This window comes from Chrysemys picta, chromosome 1, assembly GCF_011386835.1.
Source record: "Chrysemys picta bellii isolate R12L10 chromosome 1, ASM1138683v2, whole genome shotgun sequence".
NCBI classification, from domain to species: Eukaryota; Metazoa; Chordata; order Testudines; family Emydidae; genus Chrysemys; species Chrysemys picta.
In genome coordinates, this window is record NC_088791.1 from 284834816 (window position 1) to 284847758 (window position 12943).

Here is a 12943-nt window from a genome sequence, read left to right on the forward strand (position 1 = left end):
ACAAACTCAGTCATGGACATCAGTACCACTACTACTTTGATGAGAAGCTGCCTTGATTTTGCTGTGGCCTACAGAGACAACAGATTTGAAGATGGTCATCACTGCTGCCAAAGAAATAGTGGAAAACTGAGGAGTTGAGTGTGTCTTAAAAGAAACTCATATTCATTAGAAGAAGAGAAACTTTGGTTACGAGGGCAGACATGAGGTGATGGGAAGATCAGAAGAAAAATTCAAGAGTACGTTTTTTTGCTCACTCATTGAAACTACTCAAGTGTCCATCAAAGAAAGGCTTGGACAAATGAAGCACCACAAAAAGACTTGAGTTTTTTTGTATGACCTTAGTAAGCTGCTGGTGGACAGGAAAACACTCTTGAACAATTGTACGAACCTTCACCAGATGCTGACACCTGGGGAATGTTTGGACGTCAAAGTTAAGACCTCTATGTCAAATTGAACAACATCTGTCACATTTTGCCACACAGGAAACACTCTTCACTCCAAGTTCTCGAATTCATTCATGATGCAAAGCTGAAGGACACTTTTCCTAATGTGTGGTTAGCTTTGAGGATTCTGCTCATGCTGCCGGACACAGCTGTGAGTGGTGAGTGCAGCTTTTCGAAGCTCAGCTCATTAAAATATATCTTTGATCGATGATGGTTGATAAGAGACTGACATTGTTTGCGATTTTGTCACTTGAAAATGCCATTGGTCAGTCCTTGAATCTCTCTGATGTTGTATTTCAGTTCATGAGGGCAAAGGTGAGAAAAATGATCTTTTGAACTAAAGGACTAGGGTTAACATTCTAAGGCTGACACCTATTGTAACACTATTTAATACTGGTAAACCCAATGTTGGTGCACAATTCAATTTCTTGGTGTTAGAACTTTTCAATTATACTTAAAATTAAAATGTTGCTACAGGCTTGAAAGAAACAATTATTTTATTTGCTTATATATGTCATGAATAAAAACAGATTTACAGATCTTAGTATGTAACTGTATCATCTTACATGATAGGAATAAGTCAGGCATGCACATCATGCATCACAGTCATGAAATGGGCTACAAATGTAATAAAAAAATAAGGTATTCAAAAGTTTAACAAATGGTGGTGAGGTGCTGAAGACACTTCTTGCCTGGGGCGCCATTTGGTCTAGGGCAGACCCTGCTGTGGAGCATTTGGCCTCAAAACCAGCAAAGTAATTAAGCACAGGTTTAACTTTAATCATGTATCTAGTCCCACTGACTGAGACTTTGCTGGACTGGGGGCAGATTGCTCAGCATTGATCACATTGCCCCCTTTGTCTCTCTGTATCTGTTATCCATCTATAAAATAGGGAAAACAGACTTCTCTACCTTACAGGAGTGTTGTGAGGATAAGCAGTACATCAATGAGTGAGAGGATAAGAGGGCCATATAAGAAACTATACACAGATAAATACTAAAAATGCATAGGCCTGCTTATCTCCTGCTAAGTCTTTTCCTAAAGTGTTCCCCATTATATTTAGTTTCTCCTATTGTTTGTAGATTAATATGTAAAAACCCAAAGGCCCAAATATGTTCAAAAAAAGATCTCATCAAACAGTTCTGACAGATTTGTAAAAACTCATGGGCAGTCCACAAACCATATCTGAATGAAGAAAGGGGACAAACCCCAGGAATGAATTGCTCTTAGTCAATTGAATACTTTGACCAGCTTTAACACCATAACTGCTGTTAATTCTTGGGATGTTTGACACTTTAAAGAAGTGTAAGTGGGGGATGGTCCCGCTATTGTGGGGAATTTTTCTGCCTTCTACACTACCCCGGTGGAATCGTATGGTGAAAGGATCTGAGTCCCCACCCCAACTCCCTATCTGCCTGCCTGACATCAAGGACTCCTTTTCCTCTCCCCCATGCGATTGAGTCCCTGTAACCCTGATAAGGCTGGGCCCAGGATCCCCGGGGGGTTTAACACTCAATTTTGCCATGGGTCACTCAAGGCAGAGGTTAGGGTATCCGTGCCCTGGGATACTCGCTCCTCACCAGCCACTTTCCTGACCCAGTGATTGCAGTGATTGAGTTTAAGCTACATAGTATTAATTAATCAGCAACTATAAATGAATAAGGGAAAAGGTAAAAGGATCCAGGAACCCCACATGATGGACATGGGAACACCATAAACAATAGTCTCTGGAACTCAAGAAAATTCAGAGTCTATTCCTTACATGTCCCAGGTCTCCTGCCTAGGACCTGGATGTGGTGCATTGATACCACTTTTAAGACACCTGCTCTAGTGGTGGCTACATGCCTTCAGGCTCTATGTTGTGGAACCCTTTTCCCCAGTATTGGCCCTCCTGTCGGGTTAATGTCCTCCCACTCAGTCCAGCCTTCAAGGCCTTCTTGTCTGGTGATATCTCCCTCTTCTTGGCCCTCTCTGCACAGGGTCCCCACCACACTCTCCCTAGTCGCTCACCATGCTCGGCTCCAGTATCATTTGTGGCATAGTTTGCTTTCCACTATCCCAACCCTGGCCTGCAGCTTTCCACTGAAGCTTGGTCCTGGCTCACTGCCAGCACAGTTGATCTCTGCCATTCTGGCTCCCTGGCTCTGGGCTGCTGCTCTGGCCCCTCAGATTATGGCCTGCTGTTCCCTCCCCAGCTCAGCTCTGGTAGCTGCACTGTCCTTGGCTTTATTCTGCCCCTGGCAGCCTAACTCTCATGGAGAATGGTCTATTGACTCCCTCATTGGCCTGTCTGCCTTGTCAATCCAGTTGACTGGGAGTGCTGGCCTCTCCCCATTGGCCCTGGGGACTATCAGTCTCAGGATCCTGGCTGCTCTTTGTCCCATCCCCTTTTTCTTGGTATTGGGAGAGGGCCACCCTAAAAAAACTCACCATTAGGTATCAGCAAAGGGCCAACAGTTCCTTTACAGAAAGATGACTTAACCCTATAAGATGCTGAACTTCTCATATGAGGTACTGAGCATCTTCAACTCCTCGTGTAGCCAATGGTGGCTAAGGTATGTCTATACTGCAAAAAACACTCATAACAGTGAACCTCAGAGCCAGGGCCTTGACTGACTGGGCCTTATGCTACGGGGTTAAAAATAGCAGTGTTGATATTCACACTTGAGCCGGAGCTCAACCCAGTGAGGGATGTGGATCTCAGATGACCAGCTTCAGCCCAAGCGGGAACATTTACACTGCTATTTTTAGCCTTGTAGGACAAGACCGAGTCAGTTGACCTGGACCCTGAGACTTGCTGCTGCAAAGTGTAATTTTACAGAGTATATGTACCAAAAGTGTGCTCGGCACTTTGAAGGATGGGGCTTGAAATGAAGTATGGGTGTTTATGATATAACAGTATTTGGATAATGTGAGTTGCCAATTAATTGATATTTGACAAATACCCTTCTGTCTAACTGCATGTTATTTTCCAGGCACTGAGAGACTTGAAAGAGAAAGGCATCAATCTATGACATATGGTAAAGATTTTCAATAATTTTTAATAAATAACATCCTCTCTTAAAATTTGAGACTTCTGACTTAGTTTGTGCTGGCATTCTCATGCACTACTGTGCCTCTGAGAGACTGTTTCCATTGATGAGTGACATCTGGGCTGAGCACAGGAGCAAAATGTCCACAGAGACAGTAAAGTTCATGAAAGTTGTTATGGGACCAATCTGCATAATAACTGCTGGGAATTCTAGGAGTCCCAATTTATTTAAAGTAATAGGTCTGGAATGTCTTGGGGAAAATCACTAATGTGAAACATTTAAATGAATTAACATTGTTACACAGAAGCATTGCATTGTATATATTTGTTTTCTGATTATAGACTAGTGGGGAGGTTCTTTAGGGTCCTTTTTCAGTTCAATGCATGCACATTGGCACAGCTTTCATTCACATTAACAGGACTTCTGCTCCATCACAGGCAATTTACACCTTGACTTCTATGGTCTGAATGCTTCTCAGCTGACCTACATCCCATGGACAGCAAAGTTAAGCACATGTGTAAATATTTGCAAACCCTGTGATGGGTTATCACAGACTCCCCCCCACTCCCCCCCCCCGCTTGGGGTTGCCACCTGATGTGCCAAGACTACTTCTGCCCCTGCTTTCCTGCCCTGCCAGCCTGGGACTTCAGTGCCCTTCCTGGTTTGAACCAGACCCACTAGCCTGCTGCAAACCCAGACCCAGGTCTGAACCACATCCCCTAACCGCTGTAGGCTTGACTGAAAGCAGCTTACAGATGTGTTCTTGTCTTTAACACTCAGATGTCCAACTCCCAATGGGGTCTAAACCCAAATAAATCCGTTTTACACTGTAGAAAGCTTATACGCGGTAAACTCATACATTGTTTGCCCTCTATTGCACTGATAGAGAGATATGCACAGCTGTTTGCCCCCCAGGTATTAACACATACTCTGAGTAAATTAATAAGTAAAAAGTGATTTTATTAAATACAGAAAGTAGGATTTAAGCGGTTCCAAGTAGTAACAGACAGAACAAAGTGAAGTACCAAGTAAAATTAAATTAAATTAAATTAAAATAAAACACACAAGTCTATGTCTAAGAAACAATACAAATAACACCTCACCAGTTCCAGTAAGCTTCCTGTTACAGACTAGTCTCCTGCTAGTCTGGGTCCAGCAATCACTCACACTCACTGTAGGGACTGTCCTTTGTTCCAGTTTCTTTCAGGTATCCTAGGGGGTGGGAAGGCTTTCTCTTTAGCCAGCTGAAGACAAAATGGAGGGGTCTCCCCTGGGTTTAAATAGATTTTCTCTTGTGGTGGAGACCCCCTCCTCTCTCCTATGGAAAGTCCAGCTCCAAGATGGAGTTCTGGAGTCACCTGGGAAAGTCACATGTCCATTCATGACTCACAGTTTTTACAGGCAGAAGCACTGCAAGCATGGTATCTTGTATGTCTCCCGGAAGACTTTTTATGTGAATTGGAGCATTCCAAGATGCATTGTTCCTTAAATGCTTCTTGATTGCACACTTAACTTTGCGAATTCCTTTCTAAAGAAGCTGACCAAATGCCTTACAAAGCTTACTTAGAAATCAAGCAAGTATACAGCCAATATTCATAACTTCAAGTACAAAAATGATATATGTGTACAAATAGGATGAATAGATTCAGTAAACCATAACCTTTACAGAGATATGTTACATGGCACATGTAGCATAAAACATACTCCAGTTATGTCATATTCCCATAAAGCATTATGGGATACAGCATCACAAACCCTATAATGACGCTATTTTTCTACATGTGATCAATCTCATTGATTTCACTAGGATTCCCTGCAGACACAAGGGTCCATCCTTATAGCTCTGATTGCAGGAAGAGGGTCTTAGATAGTACATTCTCAGGGCAGGAGTCCTGGGTTTCTCTATGTTCTATAAAATGTGTTAGTACCCTTCTAGCAATTCAGCTGCAGTATCACTATATTTGTAAAAGGGCACTGGTATTACAGAGGTCCAATGAGTAGAAGTAGTACTGACAAATGCTGTGATATCACTGCATCTACTGACTAGTTCTGAACAAAAGATTTCTTAACACCAATTTAGAATAACTTGTCTCCATTCAAAGATAATGGGTACATCTACACTACCCAATGGATTGGCAGGTAGTGATTGATTTATTGGGGATCGATTTATGACGCGAAAAATCGATCCCCGATTGCTCTGCCGTCGACTCCTGTACTTCACCACGGTGAGAGGTGGAAGCGGAGTCGACGGGGGAACGGTGGCAGTCGACCCCGCGCTGTGAGGATGCGAGGTAAGTTGACCTAAGATACGTCAACTTCAGCTACGCTATTCTTGTAGTTGAAGTTGCGTATCTTAGGTCGATCCCCCCCCAGTGTAGACCAGGCCATAGGAAGTCATTAAACTGACTGGTAAAGTTATGGCAGGAGTTCCAGTACAATACACATACTCAGATCCATTAAATGCGGACTACTGTCAGGTGAACCATCAGTGCCTAAAGCAGAGCTGCTTCAACTCCCCTCCTCTCTTACTAATAGGAGCCAGAACAGGGTAGCAGGAGAAAAGGCAGAATCAAATCCTAAGGATAGGATTTTCAGATGGGCCGAATGGAGTTGTGGTCAACTTCTGTTCTCTTTCAATGGCAGTTGAGCACCTAACTGCCCTTTTTGCTTTTGAAAATCTCCCTTTAAATTGTTAGATTCCAGCAGCTTTGTCGAAGAGACAGCTGCTCCCCTCAGTGTAGCTGATGGGTCCCAATAGTCTTTTTGGCTTTTCTTGTTGTAGTTCAGTTAGGTTATGCTGAATTAGGATAATAAGTCTTTCTATGTTTAGTTCTAAAAATGTAAAAGTAATCTGTGTCTGAGATGTTATCAGAATGTGTGTGCAGTTTGGAGTTTCTAAATGAACTGTGGTTGCTTAGTTAGAGAGAGGAATCACAAGGAAAGGTGCATGAGTGGGAAGGATAAGATTTCAATGTGGGAGTATTTTTAAATGCTTCCTATGCAAAAGTTAGGACATAGTTTTAAAATATTGCACAGAAAAATTCAGCTTTCTTCAGAAGTATTGCTGTGACAAATTTAGAGACTAAATTCAATAATTAATATGTGAAACAGAGACATGTCAGTCAGCTTCTATGTGCAAATGTCAATTCACCCCTAACTATCCAGTCACCAGAGCCTGCACAATATTTATGGACCAAATTTTCAAAAACGGGTTCCTGAAGATAGGATCCTAAACACACGTTTTATTTAAAGGCAAAAATATGGATTAAAAAACCTAAATATGGATTTTTAGAAGCCTAACTTGAGGCCTCCAGCTTTGGAAGCTTTGGAGCATATACACACACACACTGGATCACAAAGAAAATATAAAATAGTAAATAAAATATCTATTTCACAATTTATCAAACACCTTTAACCTTCACATCTGTATTCTGCCCACTCACCCATTTCCTGTGGATTTACTCAAACATTTTAAAATTTCAAATTGTTTCACAAGGTTTGTTTTTGGCTACATCTACACTTGAAGATGGAGATGTGATTCCCAGCTTGCATAGGATTTATTTTAAGCAATCTGCCAGATATGTTTCCTTATCCTGCAGTTGTGGATTTCCCTCCTCCACCACAATAAAACAGGTTGAGTCCTAGGATGGGAAACATAGTACTTAAATGCCAAGTTTAAGATCTGACATCTTCACGGTATTCAAAGCTAGACACTGGGATCCCTTCTTTTTTGATGGCATACATAGCACTTGCTTCCCACATTGGAATGCCAAGTGAAATAGCATCTTAAATTCATGATATTTTTATGTACAATAAAGCTATTTTAGGTCATATTCAGAGTTTATGGGTCCCTCTGAGATCGCTGCCATTGAATTCATGGTAAATAAGGTATTTAAAGATTGAAGGATAAAAAAAGACTAAAAATATCAAAAAAATTCTAAAACACAGGGGAGGGTATTCTGTAAAAATGTGTAGCATGTTCATAATATGATGTTGTAGGAAGGCAGAAGGATTTTAATAATACTCTGTTGGGATGACATGCAAAACTCACTCATAGTTTCACCACTTATGAGTAATGCAGTCCAAACGCATGTCAGTAAGACCTTTATACAGCATGACACCCTTCTGTGTTCTCTCTGTGTCTTTATAAATTCATGCACACATAAAAAAAAGAGAAAATAATAATAAAATAGCTAAAGATTTTAATAAATCAGGAAGAGAAATAGGGAGAATAATATCAGAATATTTTAGGCTAAAACAAACAGTGGAAGAGGCCATTCAAGAAAAAGAATGCTTACTAAGTGCACAATAGAAAAGACACTAACAGATGCCATCTATTATTGGCCATGTACTTGCTATCTTGGATTACTTCAGGGTCAGTGAGGCAGAAGTGATAAGTAAGCTGGGGCAACTCCAAGCCAATAAATCACTGGGGCTGCAAAGGATTTATCCAGCTGTGTGAAATGAGACTAGGGAGAAAAAATCTCAATGGAGAGCAATCGTCTTGGGAAATTCATTACGTATGAGTTAAATTCTAAAGGTGTGAGAGACAAGCTAGGGCTGAACCTAGGTAGCATTGGAGAAATAGCATGATTTAACTTGATAAATTTAAAAATGCCGATCACAGTCTTAACATGAGTAACAAATTGAGAGAAATTGCACAGTATATAATAGAATATCAGTATATCTAAACAGCAATCACTAAGAAATAACTAAGGGCCAAATCTTGCAGTCTTTATTCAATCTCTATTCCTGCTAAACTTATTCTACTCAGAAACTTGCAGGCTGCTGATAAGCAAAAATACAAAAAGCAGCATAAACTCGTAGAGATTTACTCCATGGTTTTCATTCCCCAGCCATTAAGCCAGAAAGGCACCATCCAATATCAGCATGGCTCCTGAAAGAGATGTGTTGCCAGGAGACAGAATGTTCCACAGACCAGCATGGTGGAGCACTCCACATGCCTGAAGGCCCCAACATCTGCAAGGATACTCTCCATTTTCTCCACTGATTTAGGGACTCTTTGTGGATTATGGAAACAAGCTCCGAGCATCTTCCAGAAGGTTGGTAACTTCTCTCCCTTAAAGGGAGAATGATTTCCTCTTTCCATTTTTTCTACACAGTGCCCATGAGTGGGGACTACAGGATTTGGCCCCTGTGAAAGAATATTGAAAAAAGTAAAAGTGTAAATAATCCTCTTCACTTATTTATTTAGGACCCATTTCTGCCTTCGCTACACATACTGGATAGTACCTTACATTGTGAATTGTCCAGTTTATTTTAATGAGATAACTCACAGAGTAAAGACCTACTCTAAGGAGAGCAGAGCCTAGACTTTAGGATGTAAGTCGATAGATAGAACATCATGTATATGGAGTCTTCAGTGAGTTTCATTTTGGATAAGCCTTCTATAAACCATACAAGTAAAATTATAAAATTGGAGTAAGAATAAAGAAAAGTCAACACTGAAAAGTGAGTTGTATCACTAAAAATAAGGCATGTTCAATCCCATAGGAGAAATCCTATTTCTAGAGTAGAACACTGCACAAAATATATAGAGAAATGTCTTATATTGTGTCTTTAAGAAAACTCTAATATTTATCTCCCCTACTATTTACCCGAAAAGTTATGTTTGCAACTCAGACAAATAAATGATACCATAAAGATGTCCTCTCCAGAAACAATGACTTAGGCAAGGGAAAGATTGGTGCAGAAAGAGGAAACTTTGCTCCTCTCCACCCCAGAAATACTAATAAGGTTTTTCTATCATTTCACTTCATTTTAAGAATGAATTACCAATCAAATTGCATTAGAACCAAAGGTACATCTCTTGGCATGTCTGAGGGCTTTTTTTTTTTTTTTTTAAGAGAATTTTGTGTTTTGTGAATCTCTCCATGGGAATTCTAATTTCTATTTAAATTAGATTGCCCAATTCAGGTTCCCTTCTGCTTCTTGGATTGGCTATCATAAAATCAATGCCTGCCTGCTATGTGCCAAGGACAATAAGGAGACCGATTGAAAGCTGGGAATTTATTCTACTCTGAATTCATTTAATATTTCATAAAGAGAACTGATATAGGTTTAACCTGTTACAGAAGATTCAGTAATACAATATATACAATAAAAATAATGACTTGAGAGTCTGAAGGAAATTGTTCTTTGATAGTCTTTACCTCTTATCCCTGGTAATTCATCATTACTTATCTTTTCTGTTCCAAACATTCAAGGTACCCTTAATCTCCTTTTGCTTGTCAAAGTATAAACTAGTCCTGTTTAAAACTGTAAAGGTGTTATCACAATTATATGCCACAAAAATCTTAAAATTATATAAGACATAGGTTTTACCCTATTTTTTTTTTATTTTCAGTTCCAGTCCCCAGTATATAATCACCGTACTCCGAAGAGGAAAAGCTTCTTTTGAGGCTTTTTCTTGCTAAACTGAAACTATCAAAGAAAGTATTAAACATACAAGATGGACAAGGGGCCAAATTCTCTTTTCATTTACATATGTGGAGCTTCTGCTCTCCTTTATATAGCTTAATTGCTTGGATGTCTCACAACTAATAGCCTGTACTTGTTATTTTAAAAAGCAGTAAAGCCCTTGAGATCTCCTCATTTTTCTCACATGTATAGCTCAGCTCATTCAAGATCCCGTGTCTTTGTCATTATTTAACCTACAAACTGAGGCAAGGGGAATCCAAAGAGCTCTCTGCTTTCCACTGATAAATATAAACAGTATTAGTAGTTAGTCAACATGGTGGTTAAGCCTTTTAAGTAAACCTTGTAGATTCTTGAGGAAAGATAGAGATTCCTACTCTCTGTAAATAAACAGCATGAAACACAGTTATATGTACATGTGTTTTATTCTGCATATGTTTCAAATTTATATCTCCTGGTTCTCAAGCAGATTGGCCCACTGTTCAACCATAGACAATAAAATAATTGGCACAACAGAGTTTGAGCCATTAAACTCTGAGAATATAAACATAAATCATAAAGCCAATTTCCAGCACAAGAAGTACACAGTGTCTTGTTCCCTAGACTCAGTTCTTGCTCAAGTTAGGAATCCAACTATTCCCCAAAACTGCTCAGCGGTGCCAGAGTTCTTCATAAAAGATTAACTAGTTCAGCTGAGCCCAGCCCCCACATTCCTGCAGAAGTCATGATAGTGGGGGCATGTACCAGCTGCAGCTCTCCTGTTTCGCCCGTCCTAAATTGAATAGTCTCCCTGACCAATCCTTTATGTTACATATTTTGGGTGAGATTTTTCAGAAGACTCAATACCCAACAGCTCACATTTAGGCAACTAGTTGAGAACTACTGGTGCTGAGCAATTTTGAAAAACTGCTGCCATTCTGTATTAAGAGCTATAATTAGAAATATGAGCATATGGCATTCAAAACACTTGAGGTGAAATCCTGGCCTCCTTGAATGGAAAAAAACTCCCATTTTCATTTATGTAGTCCATGATTTCAACTTGGTATTGCTTTACCGTCGGAAGCATCAAGTACAGGGCATTAATAGCAGCAGATTATGGGACTAGATGGATGATCCTCTGTGGAGTTTCCTGTGTTATGTGCTTATTGGTGCTGCTAAATCTTGTGTGTAGTGCTATATCAACATTTGCTTTCATCATGTCAAAATAAGTTGTTTCATCAACATTTTATTTCATGTTATAGATAAAGTGGGTGACTAATGATTCACTCCTGATAAATTTTACCTGTCTGTTTAAAACTTGTCCCATAAATAGATCACAGTTTCCTCAATTCACAATTCATAGAAAAAGTTCTGCAAATAGTTCTGGCTCTGGAGGTTGTCTCTGAGCAGTTCATTGTTAAGAGTTGATATTTTGGCTGGCCTATTAGGTCATGATAATCCTCTACGGCAGCATTTTTCAAACTGGGGTCCACAAGAGTAGTCCAGGAGGTCCATGGGCCCCACTAATCAACTCTTCTTCCTCCCTCACAGCGCCTCCTGCACACTGGGGAACAGATGTTCAGCGGTGTGCAGGAGGCACTGGGGGGGAGGGAGAGGAGTGGGGGAGTGGAGGGGCAGGGGTAGACCGGGGGCGGGAAGAGATGGGGTAGGGTTGTGACCTTGGGGGAAGGGGTGGAGTGGGGGGCAGGGTCTGGGGCTGAGCGGGAGGCTTGAGGTCCTAGAAAAAAATAAGTTAAAATGGGGGTATTCGGGTTGCTAAAGTTTGAGAACCACAGCTCTAAGGGATAGCTCCCTACTAGTCCTATGCAGCCACACATATGAGTAAAGGAGCATAATATGCCCCATCACAATCTGGCATGGGCTACCAATATTGTGGATTACAGTGAGGGAGGGGAAGTAGACTCCATAAAACCACTACATTCTCCAGGAGTAATAACTTAACACCCCTTAGTCCTGAGGAAACTTATTGAGCAACCATTTTTTTCTGATTTTTTATCTTAACTTTTTGTTTTACCTTATATTGACAAACTTTGTGGGGATTTTAAATCTTTTTTTTTTTCTTTCATGGTCCCTCATCTTATTTTGAATCCTTTCCAGTACTACTATAACAGATGTTGAAGCCTTTCCAATACTACTATAACCCAAAATCTTCCTTCATTGCTGGTTATCTCCCCCCCCCCAAGAGCCTGCTGTATTGCTACTACTAGTTTTGTCATCACTGAATAGAATGAAGAACATCTGGACAGCCCTTAATTTATTTTTGAAACTTTTTCCATTTTGTGGCTAGCTCTTGTTTCAGAGTACTGAAGAAAATGGCACCTCAGCCCTGAATAGAGGCTTGGAATAATCCCAAATTCTCCATCCTTATCAGCCTTAGGACAAAAAAAAAATGACTTGCAAGAAAGAGCTTTCTCTCAGATAACTGCAAGGTAATCGCACTTCAAAAGAGAAAATGTCATGCAGCTTGCTGTTTTTATGCATTTTTAATTATTTTACACTGCTTTTAAACATTTTTCAGAATGCTTAACAAAATATAAAAGAAAGCAAGCACTGTTTTATAGAGTAAAATTTTACAGCTGGGAAAATACTGACTATAATTTCACAAGTGTGTCTGAATATTTAAAAGAAGGTCACTTTACCTCAATATTTTATTTGTTGTAGATTTTTTTAAAGTAAGTTCACATTGTCTAATGTCCTTGTTTACTACTTTAGCAGATTCCTCCCTTCCCTCCCCCCCTACCTCCCTGTCCTATTATGTTGCCAGGCATATGAAGTTACAGTGAAACTGCCTTATGCATGTAAAAGTAGACATTTGTTTGGAATGGGGGGAAAAGCTTGTAATGTGTGGAATGAACTTTATCTTGGAGGCTTTCTGGTTTAATTGATGTAATCTAACCTTGCCATTAGTCTAGCTGGAGGCAAGCTATTTCTGTCTGCATTACTTTTCATTATTACTTTTGTGTTGAAACTCAGTACCTGCTTCTCCATATAAATGTGTGACAGAGCTAAAGAACACACTTTGGAAAGTC

General features: G+C 40.1%; 1 long non-coding RNA gene across 1 annotated transcript; it reads left to right on the top strand.

Moving 5' to 3' along the window:
- The first annotated feature begins 3423 nt into the window (after window positions 1–3423).
- On the top strand, window positions 3424–12341 carry LOC122174814 (uncharacterized). Its single transcript, XR_006177139.2, has 3 exons — window positions 3424–3464; window positions 8333–8539; window positions 12202–12341. It is a non-coding gene; the product is annotated as an uncharacterized LOC122174814 (long non-coding RNA).
- The last annotated feature ends 602 nt before the right edge of the window (window positions 12342–12943 follow it).